This window comes from Babylonia areolata, chromosome 6 (genome assembly GCF_041734735.1).
Source record: "Babylonia areolata isolate BAREFJ2019XMU chromosome 6, ASM4173473v1, whole genome shotgun sequence".
Taxonomy (NCBI): Eukaryota; Metazoa; Mollusca; class Gastropoda; order Neogastropoda; family Buccinidae; genus Babylonia; species Babylonia areolata.
The window spans coordinates 4334625-4351378 of NC_134881.1; positions in this window are offsets into that span (position 1 = coordinate 4334625).

The window sequence follows — 16754 nt, forward strand, 5'->3', positions numbered from 1 at the left end:
CCAGACAGAAGCGTCAAACTCTTGCATCAAATTCCTCTTCTCTCTGTATAAATGGCAAAATCATTGAAGAAGTCGACGGTCACAAGGTTCTTGGAGTAATTATTGATAACAACTTGACTTGGTCTGGTCACATATCTATGTTATGTAAAACTGTTTCCAAAAAGGTATGTCAACTTTCTAAAATAAAACATGTTTCAAATTTACATACTCGAAAAATATTTTTCCACGCCTACATTGAATCTTATATAAACTATGCCTCAACTGTCTGGGATTCAGCGAGTGATAACATCCTAAAACCACTCCTAAGTCATCATAGCCGTACTCTTAAATCAGTTATTCTAAAATCTTCCTCTTTATCTGTTTCTGATTACATAGAACTTGATATATTGCCAATGAATTTTAAACTTGAATATAACAAGAGAGGCAAGGCCTTCAAGACTCACTTCTGATACACTTTAAAAAAAATCTGATCGTTAAAATGTGTTCTGTATTTGTTATCATAAAGCTTCGGGTTAAAAGAAAAAGAAAAGAAAAAGTCTTAACGGTAGATTCGAACCCCGGGCCGCGTGTTCAGGTGAGAAGAGACTGTCTTACCCATTGCACAATCGTGGCTCCTCAGCTGGCGTTCAAAAATATAATATTTAAACATGCTTTTTTAAAGGGCGATAAATCGATTGCGGCATTCGCAGTGAGAACGCTGTTTAAATTATATTATTTTGGTGTATCTTGGGCATTAAAAAAATCTTTAAGGGCAATTAAAAATTCTTTTCATGTCCGCGGTAAAGGAGACGTTTAGCCGTTTCCTCTGGATCTAGATAGATGTACAAGTTTACTTACACCCGGTTGACACAGTCGATTCAATTTCTCTTTTATGTTCATTCTAGTATTATAGTTTTAAAGTTGATATGAAAATTGAGTATTTTGTTAAACTAATAACATGTAGAGCCAAGTACAAGTACTTCTAAACGTCGTATGAAGTGAAAAGGACTTCATTTTGAGAAAAGTCAAGACTGGAAATTTTTACGTTTCATCAATTCATGGGTATTAGCTCTCATGGTTTATTATTTTTAACTGTGAATTCCGACTGATTCTGTGGATATTTTTATGGCAGTTTGGGGCATAATCCAGTAAGTGATGAGGCGTTCACAAATCTTTTTCTGAATAAATATTTAACGGTCTCCTTCTCCAACTTTCCATCACATGTTATCGTGCATTGTCGATTGAATATAGGATTGAACGGGCAGATCAACAACTTAAAACAAAATGGCGTCGTTCGCGTTCGCGAAGAATATGAGCACGCGCTTTGAATATGTATAAATATGTGTAAGCAGTTGATTTTTGCCCGTGACCTTCAGGGCTCAGCCAATAGATCTATAAAGTCCACACGTCGTATTAATTTTAATATTTTCCGAAAAAGACCACTTGGGCGAATGAACATAGTGAAAGCCCTGTACACTGAGAGTAAAACAGACAAGCTTTTTATATATTGAGTATAATTTCAAAATGTACTGTTTAAGATGAGAAAGATCAGTTTAAAGCAAATTAAGCCCCCTGGCATTAATTGCAGATTAATTTCCATTTGTTGCTATCTGCACCAAAGACAGGCAAAATAAATATAATTCCATGCTTAGCAAAAGAGGTTCCTGTTTGAACAAAAAATTATAAAAATGACTGCTCTTGTTGTTGTATCAGAATATCAGATCAAAGTGCCAAGTTTATAGAATTAAAAAAACACCAAAAAACAGTAAATTCAGTTTGCATATAATTTGGCTTTTTTTTAAATTTTATTTTTTTGTGCCTATCCCAGAGGTGCAATATCGTTTTAAACAAGATGACTGGAAAGAACTGAATTTTTCCTATTTTTAAGCCAAATTTAGTGTTAACTGACAAAGTATTTGCAGAGAAAATGGCAATGTTAAAGTTTACCACGGACACACAGAGTGTTGCACGGGCGGAAGAGGGCTCATACACGCGCAGTACACTGTGCGCATTCAAACAGACACGCACTGGCGCGCGCCCATACACGTGGGAGGCTTGCATAGAATTCTAGTACAGATATAAACGCGCTCTTGCACACGACACGCGTACACACTGTTGCACACACATACACACCATGGCTTAAGTCATTCCTTGATTCTCATCTCTTTCAGGATTCGCTTCAGTGGTCTCCTTGGAAACCAGTATTCATTGTCTGGAACAGCACCCTTTAACCAACCAAAGAAAGAAAGAAAAAAAGAGAGAAAAATTACGGTCGAGGTTAAAGGTAGGAACGAACTTGCTAGCTTTAGGAAAATGGCACAGCGACGTGAAAGAAGGTGAAAAAATATCTTGCGATACAATTTTACCCATGGGCTAATATAAATAGATATAAGATCCACGGACTAATACAAACATATATGAGATAATTATACCTCCATGAATTTTACCACGTGTATCATAATGTTACAAGGCTATGGTTACTCTGTGTCAATCAGGCTTGAATCAGCCCGTCCCACTTTCTCAAAGCTGTCATTGCAGCCACCTCCATCATCTGTCTATCTATCTATCTGTTTTGGAGTGATGGCCCAGAGGTAACGCGTCCGCCTAGGAAGCGAGAGAATCTGAGCGCACTGGTTCGAATCACGGCACAGTCGCCAGTATTTTCTCCCCCTCCACTAGACCTTGAGTGGTGGTCTGGACGCTAGTCATTTGGATGAGACGATAAACCAAGGTAACGTGTGCAGCATGCACTTAGCACACGTAAAAAAAAAAACCACGGCAACAAAAAGATTGTCCCTGGCAAAATGCTGTAGAAAAATCCACTTCGACAGGAAAACAAATAAAATTGCATGCAGGAAAAAACAAAAGAAAAGAAAGATGGGGCTGTCGGTGTAGCGACGCGCTCTCCCTGGAGAGAGAGAGAGAGCAGCCCGAATTACGCACAGAGAAATCTGTTGTGACAAAAGTTAGTAATACAATACAATCCGGCTATCTATCTATCTCCCTCGCCATTACGCTATGTCTTTTTCCTCTCATCCTCCTGTCTCACACACCACATTCGGCAACACACAACTGTGAGCACTGAGCCCCCTGAGGTAGGGAAGAGTTAAGTCTGAAGGCATGACACTGATCCTGGGAAAACCAAAGACACCCCAACCGACACCATGCGATACCTGCTTGACCGTTCTTCAATGCAGGCAAGACACGAGTTAAAGCATATTTCAGAGCACCAGAACACCCTGAAAACACCAGTGGAGGAACAAAAAGGCAAAAGTCAAACATAACACCAGAAAACCCAGATCATCCATAGTGAAGGAATCAAAAGGCAGTTGTCTTTGACATGGAAAATCATCAACAGGATATGCAGAAGACACCATACAGCTTGTATGTTAGCGAGGAGGAATTTTGTTTAATGTCCCGGCACACATTCTGGTGATTGGTGATTTTGTAAAGTAGAATTTTTCACATTTGATGAGTAATATTTTCAACATAAATAAGTAAGAAAGGTAAAAGAAGAGGGGATTGTATGGCGAGTGGAAGGAAACATAGTAGATGGAGCGTGAAACCAAATGTGAATATCTGAAATATAAAGAAGTACAATTAAAGAGAATTATTAGATGAACTTTGTAAAGGGGAGGCATTCATTTAACAAGGGAAACAACTGATAGTGAATGTTTTAAAAAAAGGAAAAAAGAGAGAGAGATAGAGAGAGACAACGTTCCAAGTGACTTTTGATGGCACACTTTCATGCAGATATGGCTTCACAAGCTCACGGACAAAAATGACATGCTGAATTGTAACTTCACCACAACAAATAAACTTGCATGTCAGCCCGAACAAAAGTAAGGGGAAAGTCCCTCAGCGCTTCACACACCTCAGTCCACTACACACTCTACCACCCAGTGTTGGAAGACATTGTTGAGAATGACCAGAAAGAAGAACTTTCGCAGAGGTGAAGTGAAATGGAAAAGATCAGGCTGCATTCAAAACAAAGAGCAACGTCTTCACACTTTCGGTCGACTCAAATAAAAACGGGTGGGGAGAGGAAACACATGAAAAATAAAAACTGAAGGGAAAAGCCATTAGTCAGTTTCAGTTTCTCAAGGAGGCGTCATTACGTTAGGACAAATCCATATCCGCCACAGCACATCTGTTAGGAAGGTGCCTGACCAGCAGGATAACCCCACGCACTGAGGCCTTGAGTGCATGCACATGATTGTTTGTCACAGTGTACCTATCAGTGCATGCACATGATTGTGTTTGTCACAGTGTACCTATCAGTGCATGCACATGATTGTGTTTGTCACAGTGTACCTATCAGTGCATGCACATGATTGTGTTTGTCACAGTGTACCTGTCAGTGCATACACATGATTGTGTTTGTCACAGTGTACCTATCAGTGCATGCACATGATTGTGTTTGTCACAGTGTACCTGTCCGAGTGGATTTCTTCCACAGGATTTGCCGGAGGTCAACACTGTCGTTTCCATGGGTTCTTTTTCAGTGCGCCAAGTGCGTGCTGTACACGGGACCTAGGTTCATCGTCTCATCCGAATGACTAGACGCACAGTTTGATTTTCCTGTCAAACGTGGGAGAAAGGGCGAGAGCGGGATCCGAATCCTCACGGACACTGTATCTGGCAGACTGATAAGCCGGCGTCTTAACCATTTTGCCACCTTCCTCCTGAATGATAAAACACTTATTGGCATCATCTCCAAACCAGCTGACTTTTTCAAAATAGGGCAGACTGTTTGGGCCTTCCGCAAAGCAGCAGACTAGAGAAATCAGCCAGTGACCCAGACTGATGATCATACCGTACAGGGCCGACTAATTTGAAAATTCAACCACGTTGAACACAAAACTGTCACATCTATACTATAAAAAAAAAGGATTATTAAGAAAACTTGCAGAACACAGATCATGACAATAATATCCTTAGTTCAACAATTAAACTCCTTAAAGCAAATAAGACAACCCTTCCGCTTAATTTATCATCCCAGAATAAATTTTTTTTAAAGAGAAAAGGGGATAAACATGCTTCAAAGACAAAACAAAAATGCACCAAAGGCCATTCAGACAAACAACACTGCAGAATGAACAGTTAGTGCCCGGCATCCCGGCCAGTGTTTACAATCTTACCACCCCAGTATCGCCAGAGCAACGATGACTTGATATAGACCACACATAGTACATCACAAACTGCGGAAAAGGGAGAAAAAAAGGGTCAAGTATTGGCTTCCAAGCCAAAGTCCTCGCCATAGAGATTGGTGCAAGAGGGTTTGTGAGCGCATCTGCCTAGAGCCTCATCAAACAGCTGTCGATTTCTGGCAGAGAGAGGACATGGGCTATCAAGGCAATGGCAGAAACAACAGAAAAGAGTTCTATTTGGATCTGGTCGAAGAGGAATGAAAGTAAACTACTCAAACTAGGCGTACGATGGCTCAGTGGTTAAACCGTCTGCCAGAACAGGTGACAGTCTTGAAGTGGCGACAACCCTGACGGCGTGGGTTCGAACCTGCTGAAGGCCAAGAAAAAAAGAAAAAAAAGGCGGCAATACAAGGGCATCCATGAGTCATGACCTGGGTGCGGCCTGGCCCCCATAGAGTGTAAGGAATTAACGGCCGAAACACTTGACTGAGGGGGACTTCTTCTCCGAAGACCTTGTACTGTCCAGCTCTCCATAGGGTTTCATATCAAATCACAGACTGCCGAAAAGGGAGAAAAAAGGGTCAAGTCTTATGGAAAAAAGTAAGGGGAATTGGCTAGGAAGGCAGAAAAAGCAGACAATATTGAAGGAAGAAAAAAGGCAGAAATAAAGGGAGCAATAGAAACGAGGACGTTTTTGCACAGAATTTCCAGAAGGCGGGACTACTAGTTTATACTGAAAGACCCCCGGCATCAGTCTGACAGGGCATTGCATTACAGTGTTTTGTTTCAAAACAGTAATAAGGTTAACATTAATGAGGCGATGATAAACATTCTGGACAGCCGGTGCCCGGGGTAGGTATTTAGGTAGCGGGTAGGGGCGGAGGTGTGGGGGTGGGGTGAGAGGGCATGGGGTGTCAGTTAGAGAATGTGGATGTAGCACACCTTATCCACTTTGCCACCACCCCACTTGACACTTCTTCAAGGGAAACTGAACAGAAGAAAGAGATGGCCTGGGTGGGTCACTGTATTATGTTTTCACCGTGAGCTGTTCACAACTGGCTGCCGTTTGCAAACCTGAAACAGTGTATAAAAAAAGGGTTTGACTGCCTGGGTTCGTTCAGAACAGGATACAAAAAACAAGAGGAAAAAATTATGAACCCACTTGGGAGAGAAGTTTAGTACTTCGACTCGTAGAGTCTTCATAGTAAATGCTCTGCTTTGAAGATTCTACGAGTCGAAGTACTCAACTTCTCCTCTCCCAGTGGGTTCATAATTTTTTCCTCTTGTTTTTTGAAACAGTGTATTTCTTATTTTCTGACTCAGCAGGCTTTCAAAGCGCGTTGGGTAATGAGCAGCCCAGAAATCCTCTCTTTCTTTCTTTTGGTCTTATCTTATCCTGTCAAGTTGATGTTATATCGAAAAAAAAAAGGAATAAATGTTGTAAAATCATCAAGAATAAAGCTATTAATAAAACAAAAACAATAATAAGAATATTAAAAACAAACAAACAAACAAACAAAAACACTTGAAGATTGCGAAAGAAATATAGCTAAATTTTTTTTCTAAGTCCGAAAATATATATTTTGGAAATATGTGCAGGAAAAAACAAAACTTAGCACAGGAATCGAGGCACTGAAAAAAGAAGATGGAAGCTTAGCGGAAAACGTTCTTGAAAAAGCGGAAATTCTAAGTAGTTTCTTGGCAAGCGTGTTTACAAGAGACTGACAAATTTACCTGACCCTGGAGAAAGCTCCAGGCCAGGAAATGTTAACATCTGTGATTTGAGGGTCACTCCTTTGGAAGTAGAAAAGAAGTAACATGCCTTAGACCTCTCCAAAGCACAAGGACGTGACCAAATTCCTTCAAGAATATTAAATGAATTGAGCAGAGTGTTAGCTCTTCCCTAGAGCATTATTCATAATAAATCGCTTGAAACTGCTTGCCTACCGAAAGATTGGGAGATGGCTGAGCTGTAATATATATGTATAATATATATATATATATATATATATATAGAGAGAGAGAGAGAGAGAGAGAGAGAGAGAGAGAGAGAGTGATTGATAAAGATTTAAATATAGTTTCTGACGTTTCGTATTAATTTGAAATATGACTATCATTATTCTCAGTATCTTTCCACTCATCTGCATTCAGCTCTTGCATATTGTTGTTACATATATATACATGTCTTATTCCCACGACAGTGCTGCATGGCTTGATCTCTTGATCAATGCATGTTACTTTGTTTTCCTTATTTGACCTGCTGTTCTCTGTATAACATGTTCCGTATGAGGTTATCTGTTTTGTTTCCGACCTCTCTCTCTCTGTGTGTGTGTGTGTGTGTGTGTGTGTGTGTGTGTGTGTGTGTCCCTCTCCTTCTGTCTATCTATGTCTGTCTGTCTGTCTGTTGTTCACCTGTGACAATCTTTATTTCCATGTATTATTTTATATGTTGAATTATGCTTCTTCCTTTAGCAATGAGCCCCCCCCCCCCGCCCCCACATATGTGTATGTCTGTTAGACTTATTGTTTCATATTCACATTAGAAAAGTATTTGATAACATACACAATGTATGCTTATGTGTGTGTAAGTGTGCGTGTGCGTAAGAGAGAGAGAGAGAGTTCACTGTTGATTTTTTTTCATACATATTTTATTAATACCATGCTTGTGCCTATGTGTGTGTGTCTTATTATTACCATGCTTATGCTGCTTGTGCCTATGTGTGTGTGTGTCTTTTTATTACCATGCTTATGCCTCTATGTAGTATTGTGTACGCGTGTTATGACTTTAAGTAGCATTGTGTAGTGCATGCAATGACATATATAATGTAGTATTGTGTAGTGTAGACCCTGTTTCAGGGTGGAGACTGGATGAAAAAAAAAGCGCGCCAGTGCTTATCTATCATCCTCGAAAATGAAGAATTTTGTCTTGTCTTGTCTTGTCTTGTCTTGTCTTGTGTCAGTCATGGCTATGATTGTTCAAGGCTATTGGTAGTTATTTATGTAGATCTTTCACAGACAGACCAGAGTTATTATATGGTTAATCATTTAATAAACTATATGTTCCCCAAAATTTTCTTTCAGCCTGGTCTCAACTCTCCCAGGTCTATGTTCCCCAAGAGAACGTTTTCTGGGTCAATGTTCCCCCAGGTCTATGTTTCCCCCAGTGCCGACCACTGTTGATCACTATCCGAAAGTGCTCCGACTGCACTATATGTCACATCTGTGTATTATCCTTTGGCAGGTGTTTGACCAACACTTGACTACCATGAGAGTTAAGCCTGCATCACCTTGTGTGCAATATTCGGGCGTCTTGGCAGGATGTGACCATTAGCTACTGTTGACTAATGTTGGTCATAACTGACCATTGCTTGCCACAGCTGTCCACTGCATAAAGTTTTAATTTTGCGCTGTTTTGTCAAATTTGTGCATTATCATGACTTCCTTGTAGTTTTCGTTTTGCTTTCTTCAATCTGATCACTGCCCACCCCTCACTACTGTTGACTGCTGACCACTGACCAATGCTGATCACTGATGACCAACCATTACTGACCGCCACTTTCCACTTCTGCCAACCTCTGCTAACCACAGACACCACTGACCATTGCTGGCTGCTGCCCAGTGCTGACACCACTAACCATTGCTGAAAATCACTGACCACTATATAATGACCACCACTGACCACTGACACCACTGATTGCTGACACTACTGATCACTGACACCACTAACCGTTGCTGAGAATCACTGACCACTATACAATGACCACCACTGACCACTGACACCAAAGGGGCAGAGGAAACCAAGCGGGTCACCAAAGGGGCAGAGGAAACCAAGCGAGTCACCAAAGGGGTGAAGGAAACCAAGCGAGTCACCAAAGGGGTGAAGGAAACCAAGCAGGACACCAAAGGGGTGGAGGAAACCAAGCGGGTCACCAAAGGGGCAGAGGAAACCAAGCGGGTCACCAAAGGGGCAGAGGAAACCAAGCGAGTCACCAAAGGGGTGAAGGAAACCAAGCAGGTCACCAAAGGGGTGAAGGAAACCAAGTGGGTCACCAAAGGGGTGAAGGAAACCAAGTGGGTCACCAAAGGGGTGGAGGAAACCAAGCGGGTCACCAAAGTGGTGGAGGAAACCAAGCGGGTCACCAAAGGGGTGAAGGAAACCAAGTGGGTCACCAAAGTGGTGGAGGAAACCAAGCGGGTCACCAAAGGGGTGAAAGAAACCAAGTGGGTCACCAAAGAGGTGAAGGAAACCAAGCGGGTCACCAAAGTGGTGGAGGAAACCAAGTGGGTCACCAAAGGGGCGGAGGAAACCAAGCGGGTCACCAAAGGGGTGGAGGAAGCCTAGCGGGTCACCAAAGGGGTGAAGGAAACCAAGTGGGTCACCAAAGGGGTGGAGGAAACCAAGCGGGTCACCAAAGGGGTGGAGGAAACCAAGCGCCTCATCAAGGAACAGCTGGAGGTGTACCTCCGGCGTTTTTACTGTTACAGGTGACGGTGTACTTTTTCTGTTCCTGTGTTTATTGCATGTTTGTGCTTTGTTTCTTTGAGCGTGTTTCGTTTTATTTCTGTTTGTGCCAAGGTTAAAGATATGATGATCATTTTGCAGGCAGGGGCACTCTTGGCTTTCCCCCTGCTCAACAAAGAAGGGGTGTGGCAGACATGGAAAGAGCAGGACCACCACCCGCCCTGCATCCAGGACCCCCCTGGCACCAGCCTGTACACCCAGACACTGTGACAAAGGGGGGCACCAGCCTGTACACCCAGACACTGTGACAAAGGGGGGCATCAGCCTGTACACCCAGACAGACACTGTGACAAAGGGGGCATCAGCCTGTACACCCAGACACTGTGACAAAGGGGGGCATCAGCCTGTACACCCAGACAGACACTGTGACAAAGGGGGCATCAGCCTGTACACCCAGACACTGTGACAAAGGGGGCATCAGCCTGTACACCCAGACAGACACTGTGACAAAGGGGGGCATCAGCCTGTACACCCAGACAGACACTGTGACAAAGGGGGCATCAGCCTGTACACCCAGACACTGTGACAAAGGGGGGCACCAGCCTGTACACCCAGACACTGTGACAAAGGGGGGCATCAGCCTGTACACCCAGACAGACACTGTGACAAAGGGGGCATCAGCCTGTACACCCAGACACTGTGACAAAGGGGGGCATCAGCCTGTACACCCAGACACTGTGACAAAGGGGGCATCAGCCTGTACACCCAGACACTGTGACAAAGGGGGGCAACAGCCTGTACACCCAGACAGACACTGTGACAAAGGGGGCAACAGCCTGTACACCCAGACACTGTGACAAAGGGGGCAACAGTCTGTACACCCAGACACTGTGACAAAGGGGGCAACAGTCTGTACACCCAGACACTGTGACAAAGGGGGCAACAGTCTGTACACCCAGACACTGTGACAAAGGGGGCAACAGTCTGTACACCCAGACACTGTGACAAAGGGGGGCAACAGTCTGTACACCCAGACACTGTGACAAAGGGGGGCATCAGCCTGTACACCCAGACACTGTGACAAAGGGGGCAACAGGCTGTACACCCAGACACTGACAAAGGGGGGCAACAGCCTGTACACCCAGACAGACACTGTGACAAAGGGGGGCAACAGCCTGTACACCCAGACAGACACTGTGACAAAGGGGGGCAACAGCCTGTACACCCAGACAGACACTGTGACAAAGGGGGCAACAGCCTGTACACCCAGACACTGTGACAAAGGGGGCAACAGCCTGTACACCCAGACACTGTGACAAAGGGGGCAACAGCCTGTACACCCAGACAGACACTGTGACAAAGGGGGGCAACAGCCTGTACACCCAGACACTGTGACAAAGGGGGCAACAGCCTGTACACCCAGACACTGTGACAAAGGGGGGCAACAGCCTGTACACCCAGACACTGTGACAAAGGGGGGCAACAGCCTGTACACCCAGACAGACACTGTAACAAAGGGGGGCAACAGCCTGCTAACTTGCTAGTGTGCCAGAGGATCAACATCACTTGAAAAATTCCACCTGCACATGAACCAGTTCATCCCAGGTACTGACCTTCCCCCACCAGATGCGTCTGTGTGTACATTTTTAGAGTACATGAAAAGTCTGTTCTGCATATCTGGAAGCCTGATCTTTTTTTTTTTTTTTGTTCCCCATTCTGTATGTCTTCTACTTAAAAATGAAAAACTACTATTTTTGCTCAGGTGACAGTACAAATGATGTGCACTACCAGGCCTATCTGATGGAAGGTTTTGCACGCTGGAACCAGGACAGGGCGTCAGCAGCACTGGAGGGTGGCACAGGGCAGCCAAGGACGGACAGTGGAACAATGCAGCAGGCCATCAACAAGCTGTCCACTGAGGTCCTTGGAAAAAATCTGCTGCCTTTGTTCAAGGCACCCAGTGTTTACACTGGTCAGTGATCGAAATAACTGATGATGAATCACCCATCCTTCATACTAGTTGATGTGAATACAAGCACTTTAGAGAGATTTGTTTGTAAAATGTTTTATGTGTGATGTATCTATTTAGTAAATTCAAGCACTTTAGAAAGATTGATCAGTAAAATTTATAATGTGATACATACTTTTCACCTTTGTGTTTCCCCAACATGGGAGTAGCTGGGGTAGGAGTACCTCCTCAGCCAGAATGTACAGTCAGGTGAGAAGCTGGGTACAAGTACCCCCTCAGCCAAAATGCAGTCAGGTGGAAAGCTGGGTACAAGTACGTCCTCAGCCAAAATACAGAGTAAGGTGTGAAGCTGGGTACAAGTACCTCCTCAGCCAGAATGCAGTCAGGTGGAAAGCTGGGTACAAGTATGTCCTCAGCCAAAATACAGAGTAAGGTGTGAAGCTGGGTACAAGTACCTCCTCAGCCAGAATGCAGTCAGGTGGAAAGCTGGGTAGAAGTACCTCATCAGCCCAGGAAATCAATCAGGCCTACAGTGGTGTGAATGATTATGACAACCATCTCCAACACTGCAGCCCAGGAAATCAATCAGGCCTACAGTGGTGTTAATGATTATGACAACCATCTCCAACACTGCAGCCCAGGAAATCACTCAGGCCTACAGTGGTGTTAATGATTATGACAACCATCTCCAACACTGCAGCCCAGGAAATCACTCAGGCCTACAGTGGTGTTAATGATTATGACAACCATCTCCAACACCGCAGCCCAGGAAATCACTCAGGCCTACAGTGGTGTTAATGATTATGACAACCATCTCCAACACCGCAGCCCAGGAAATCACTCAGGCCTACAGTGGCCCGAATGATTATGACAAGCGTCCTCTGCAGGTGATGGAGAGGTACCAGGCCAAGATCTGGGGACGCTTAACGCCAAGGACCAGACTGTTTCTCCTGGACTGGTTGCTACAAGGAGGTAAGCTTCAGCTATGCTGACAGTTTTCATTTTATGTTGGTCCCTTTCAGAAAACAACACAACACACAGAAAACAATGATGGTGACAATGGAACATTCTTCCATGTCTACACAACCCCCTGCACACTCACAGGAATAAAAGTCAGCTACATTAACAGCAAAAAACAAAAAACCAAACAAAAAAACAACAAAAACAAACAACAACAAAAACCCAACAAAAAACAAAACAACAAAAACACACACATAAAAATGTTGACAAAAAGAGTTGTGCCCTGTGCTTTGTTTATTGACATACAGGTATATCTATATTTTCAGGTGCCACCTCAGCTCCAGCCAGGCACCAGCTGCTAGAGTGAACAGCAACTGTCTGCTGGGAAGTCTGGTCAGGGAGCTGTGTCTGCTGCATCCACCACCAGTGATGGTCAAGGGGAAGCGGACTGAGTGTTGGGCGTTCATTTTAAAAGACTGCACCTGTATCAGCAACCTCGTCTTCAATAACCCACTGGTGATGGAAAACACTGGCTTTGCTGCTGCCAGACATCAACCAGGTCACTGTCAGAGACTGGTAAGTGAACAGTTTCAGTTGGAGTGTACAAGTTCAGACTGGTATAATCTTGCCAGTACCCACAACAACACACACATAACAAGTAGAAGTACAGTGATAATCCTGTATCAGAGCAGCCTGATATTAGTATTGGCTGTCGTGAAGAAGAGTTGTTTCCCTTGATTACTGTTTGACCACATGTGCAGCTTTCTAATGACCCTGTGGCAGTAGTTTGGGACCGCCTAGAATCATAGTAAGACTCTCTGCTACCACCTACATTAAATTTTCTTCCTTTTTAACTATTTTTATTCATTGATTTTAAAAAAATTTTTATTACTACACATAAACATAGCTGTCAGTGGTAAAGATACAATTCATCACATAACATATCCGTGTATTGTTTATGAAGAACAAAAAAGATAGATATGACACATATTGGCAACAGGCTACAGATTTATTGTTTGGTTACTACCAAACTTGCAAGCATGTTTACCTCTGAGAATATTTTTCACTTCAACATATATATTAATTGGAGATCTGCAATTTATTATCATTGTTATGGCAGTCACCACTGTCATCATAGCATTGTTGACTTTTTCCTCTTTGAAAAAAAAAAAAAAAAATGGGGAGAGAGCACGGGGGACCAGGACAGTGTGTGTGGCAGGGGTGGACCTAAGGCTTTTAAAGTACCAGAAGCTCTGTTATGTATTCAGGTTTCTGTTTTGACATGGTTAACAAGCAGGCGAAAGAGCAGGAGAAGCAGGTCCTAGAGCAGGGTGTGCCATACCAGCCTCCTGCCCTGACAGCCAAGGAGCCTGTGACCCCTGCACTTCCTCTGGCTTCCAGCTTGGATGTGGGCAGTGAGGTGGGTGGCCACACCTACCACCTGCCAGACAGCACTGCAGGGTCCCCGCCAGTTGTGCGACAGAGAGCAGCGCTGATCCCCATTCCAGTCACCTTCATGCAGCTGCCAGACACCGGAGCTGGCACTGCTCAGCCGCAGGCTTTTCTGGTGCTGGGTGGCATGCTGGCTGATACTGCTGGTGTCCCCACCATTTTCCAGCCTGTCACTGCTATCCCTTCCCAAATAGTTCCCAAAACCACCAACTGGTATCGGAAAAATCAGCTGGCAAAGCAAGAAGCAGGGGAGAATGCGCATTAACAAGCGGCACACACCCATGTACACTTGTGGCAAGTGTGAAAAGCCCCATTAAAAAGAAGTGGATGGGGAACTGGCTCACACGCAGGTGTCTGGTGCTTGTGGTGCTGCGAAGTGGATATCATTCCTGTCGAGCAAATGGAAAGAGCAAAGGAAAACCTCCCTTGCTGCATGGAAGAGGACACAGCCACCAGCACTGCACCTACCACTGATCATTCCACATGACAGCTTTGATACTGTTCATCTCCCCCAGTTTTCCAGCCTCCCACAGACTCATATATTTCCACTTTTTCTTCTTCTTTTTTTTTTTTTTTTTTTTTTTTTTGCTGTTCCCTGTCTCTGTTCTTTTAAATGGACCATAAAAATCCAGTTGTGCTTTCAGTTCAGCCAACTACAGAGTGACATTGCCTGGCTGAAGTCTGTCAAAAAAGTGAAACAAAAGGAAACCAACTAATTGTGATACTAAAACTGAACTGACAACATAGATAAATAAACGAATTATTTATTTAAAAAAAATTAAAAAAAATAAAATATAAATATATATATATATATATATATATAAATGAATAAACTGTTCAATTCCTTCAAAAACTGAAGGTGAAACATTGTCTTCATGCAGAAGTGTTTGTGCCCCTGACTGCAATGCTCTCATGAACTCAGCTCTACAAGGTTTCCAACCTGCCAACTGACTTTTCAATGCTGTTTTTCTTAATTTTATTTTATTTATTTGTTTAAAGTTTTTTTAAAATTCAAATATCAATAATTTTTTTGTGTTTGATGTTCCACAAAAAAAACAACCTTATTATATGTTGCTCATCAATAGATGACATTAGAGACTGAAAAAGAGTGAGCAATATCCACAAAACAAAACAATACACATTATATGTTGCTCATCAATAAGTGACATTATGGACTGAAAAGACAGTAAGTGATGTCCACAAACAAAAACCAAAGCACTTATTTGTTGCTTGTCAGTACATGAAATCAGAGACTAAAAAGACTTTGAGTGATATCCAAAAAACCAAATCCTTATAAAAGTTGTATGCTGCTTGTCAATATGTGAACGTCCAATATCACTCAAAGTGAAAAGACGTTAGATTAAAATTAACTCTCTCCATACGAACGGCAAAAGAGATGACGTTAACAGCGTTTCACGCCAATTACCATCATCAAAATATTGCAAGCGGAAGGCTCTTATACTGAACAGGTGAATGTTGGCAAAGAATACCACAATTCTGACGACGGAAGCTAAAGGTTGGTTCATTCAGACACCCACTGGACATCTGAAGGGTCTGTGAAGAGGAGAAGAGAGGACTGGTCATACTGAGTGAGTTAAAGAAAGAATGTAAACTCAGAGACTGAAAAGACAGTGAATGCTGACCAGGCAGTGCTCCAATTCTTGTGGTGTAACAGCAACACACTGACTATTTTTCAATCAGAGATCCAAGTGCAAATCTTGACAGGAATACTGTGTACTGATCAGTATTGCAATCTTATTTTTATATTATCATTTATATTTAATCAATGTGGCAGTCCATTACTGAACAGACGGCAATGAGTTTGTTTTCCTTTGAGAAGGCATGGAATTCTTTTCACCCAGTTATTAATTTTTAATTTATATGTCTCTTCTTCCCTTTTTTTCCTTCTGATTTCAGTGGTTGTGTCTGTGTTCACCTTTTTTCTTCTTTTTTTTTTTAGTTGTTCTTTTCAGTGTTTCTCATAACTTTTTTTTTCTCTCCTTTCCTTCTCTTTAATTCTTTTTTTCTTCTTCTTGTTTCATTAACAGTTGATTGACTACAGCTTTTTTTCTTTAAAATAAATTTTGGTGGGGGTAGAAGGGGTGGGGGGTGGGGGGGGGCTGGGGGGATCCAGATTTTTTTCAGGAATAATGGATAAAGCAACAGTGAACAGCAGTGTGTGTGTGTGCTTTCATTTGTTAAACATTTCTCCACAATTGTGTTTTATTTGAGTGTGTGTGTGTGTGTGTGTGTGTGTGTGTGTGTGTGTGAGAGAGAGAGAGAGAGAGAGAGAGAGAGAGGGAGGGAGAGAGAACTATGTATGAAGCAAAATAAATCAGTAAAGAAACACAAACACACACACACTGCTTCTCCTTCAAACCACCTCGCCAGTATACTATGTAATACATGGCAGTGAACCAGTCACCCTGCACACTCAGTACTGATGGGAATTGTTTCATGACTGGCTTGTCACACCCACACCCATCCTTTCTCTCTCTCTCTTTGGCCTTAATGAATAAAATTCTGTTCTGTTCTGTTCTGTATCTCTCTCATTGTTGAGAGGTTGAGTCAATTAAATGTTCTGGAAGATGTACCGGACTGTGCATGAACTTTTCATGGAATGGAGTGAATGATTGAATGCTGCATATTCTTTTATGTTGTTTTTAATCACTGTTAATGTGCAATTAAGTTTCAGTTCAGCCCTGCATTGTAAAGTCGCAAACTTGCTGTGTATTCCAGGTGCATAATTTCCTCCATGATATGTTATTTTGAAACAAATTTT